Source organism: Suncus etruscus, chromosome 9 (assembly GCF_024139225.1).
Source record: "Suncus etruscus isolate mSunEtr1 chromosome 9, mSunEtr1.pri.cur, whole genome shotgun sequence".
In the NCBI taxonomy this organism is placed as follows: domain Eukaryota; kingdom Metazoa; phylum Chordata; class Mammalia; order Eulipotyphla; family Soricidae; genus Suncus; species Suncus etruscus.
The window spans coordinates 37,316,840-37,319,392 of NC_064856.1; the positions used below are offsets into that span (position 1 = coordinate 37,316,840).

The window sequence follows — 2,553 nt, forward strand, 5'->3', positions numbered from 1 at the left end:
AAATCATAAATAAAGTCAAAGGTTATGGTAACTTGATTATCATCAAATATGAAAGGGATATAACTCTTGTCTACTGAACATATATTAAGTGTTTCTATTTCAGATTTAAATGCTGCTTACTTCCATTAGGAAACCTTCTCTAATTATAATCACTAGGATGTATATCGCTATATTTCTTGCATTCTCCCTAACACTTTAGCATTTTGTCTGTGTTATCATTCTATTATCCTTAAATCTAACCATAAGCAGCAGCCCTTACTATCTAGGAAAGCATAAATAAATACTTTTCTCCATGTCTAAAAGCATTCTATTGTATTTATCCACTAGCATGGATGAGTTCTACCCAAACTCAGTAAATGACCTCAGTAGATGATATTCTATATAGAGACAGAAAAATAATTAAAAACTTTCTTTAACAAACAATATTGAGGGGCCAGGGCGGTGGCAATAGAAGGTGTCTGCCTTGCCAACACTAGCCTAGGACGGACCGGGGTTCAATCCCCCGGCATCCCATATGGTCCCCCAAGCCAGGAGTGACTTCTGAGCACATAACCAGGAGTAACCCTTTGAGCGTGACCGAAAAAAAAAAATTGAACAATTTTATTTTCTGGTTGTTTGTTTTGTTTTTAGGTCACACCTGACAGTGCTTAGGGGTTACTCCTGGCTCTACACTCAGAAATCGCTCCTCGCAGACTTCGGGCACCATATGGGATGTCGGGATTCAAACCACCATTCGTCTGCATGCAAGGCATACGCCCTACCACTGTGCTATCTCTCCAGTCCCTAATATTGAACAATTTTAAACAAAACCTAAGTCATCTGTTTGATGTAGTTCACAGAACTAAATGAAGCTGCACCAGGTACGCTAATCATATATTTTTTTTTTTTTGGTTTTTGGGCCACACCCGTTTGACGCTCAGGGGTTACTCCTGGCTATGTGCTCAGAAATCACCCCTGGCTTGGGGGGACCATATGGGACGCCGGGGGATCGAACCGCGGTCCTTCCTTGGCTAGCGCTTGCAAGGCAGACACCTTACCTCCAGCGCCACCTACCCGGCCCCTAATCATATTATTTTTGCCCTTCCATTTTTTGGATGTGAATGTCATGTTTATTTATTTGTCATTAAAAAAAAAAAACCTTATACTCCTGAAGTAACTCACTTTGTCATAAAGTAAGTAATTTTATGTATTCTTGAATTTGGTTTTCTAGTATATTATTTAGGACTTTCGCATTTAACTTAATCTGAAATATTTGTTTTTAGTTTTCCTTTTTTGTAATGTTGTTGTCTAGTTTCAGAGCTGTTGTATTTGGAAATAGAACTTACAGCCATATTTTTAAATATTCCCTTCTTTTTAGTAATATACAAGCGTCTAAGAATAATAAGCCTTCATTATTTGATATTTTGGTAGAATAGACCAGTGGAGTCACATCCTCTAGAACATTTGTTAGAAGATTTTGATTACTGTTTCAATTTTGTTACTGGGGTCTATTAAGATTACTATATTTTCCTGTTCATATTTGGAATGTCAAATATTTCTATGTGTCTACTTACTATAGAACATGCAATTTGTTCAATGTAATTGCTATTGAAACTCTTGTAATAATTTATTTTTACTTTGTATTTTCTTTTTCTTTGTGAAGCCTTCTTAAAATGTGTCTATTCAGCAATTTTTTTTCATTTCTTGGGATAAGGCTATTCAAATGCAAAAGCATGTAATTAACATGTGCAAGACTAAGTTCAATTCCTGGTCACGCATGACCCATTTGATGTGGATCTAAATATCAACTATCCAAGGACCATGTTGCTAAGCACCACATTTCAAGGAGAGTAATTCTGGTGTAGCCCCTATATAAGTAAAAGGAAATGAACCATCTCTTGCTCTCCATCTTTCAATTCCTTGGTCATATGGAGTGGTTGAAAGTTTTATCTCTATTTTTGTTCATTTATATTTTTTTTGTATCCCCCATTCACAATACAGACCAAGCAAAGGGCCTAGGCTGAGGTGTATATAGGGTGCATTTACTGTACCTCCACTATCTATTATACAATCAGTGTAAAGAAGACAGCCTGTGGTAAGCATTGGGAGACCTTGTATTTTCTTTTCTTTTTTTTTCTTTTTTAAATATATATATATATATATATATATATATATATATATATATAAAACCTTCACCAGTGCAACATTCCCATCACCAATATCGCAAGATATTCACACTTTTATCATTTACTTTCATCATGTGACTTTTGCTTTATCTTTTACAAAATACTTGATTTATATGTAAAATTGGTGTTTGTTTTTTGTTTGCTTTTTGTTGTGTACTTGATTTTTCATTGCTGAGATAGGTTATTTTCTTTTTTTTTTTTTTTTTTTTTTTTTTTGGGCCACACCCGGCAGTGCTCAGGGGTTACTCCTGGCTGTCTGCTCAGAAATAGCTCCTGGCAGGCATGGGGGACCATATGGGACACCGGGATTCAACCACCTTTGGTCCAGGATTGGCTGCTTGCAAGGTAAACGCCGCTGTGCTATCTCTCCGGGCGAGATAGGTTATTT

At 36.3% G+C, this 2,553-nt stretch overlaps 1 non-coding gene across 1 annotated transcript; it reads right to left on the reverse strand.

Annotated features, from left to right (window-relative positions):
• Positions 1–1,954: 1,954 nt before the first annotated feature.
• LOC126019403 (small nucleolar RNA SNORA51) lies at positions 1,955–2,091 on the reverse strand. The gene has a single exon (XR_007499122.1). It is a non-coding gene; the product is annotated as a small nucleolar RNA SNORA51 (small nucleolar RNA).
• Positions 2,092–2,553: the final 462 nt, after the last annotated feature.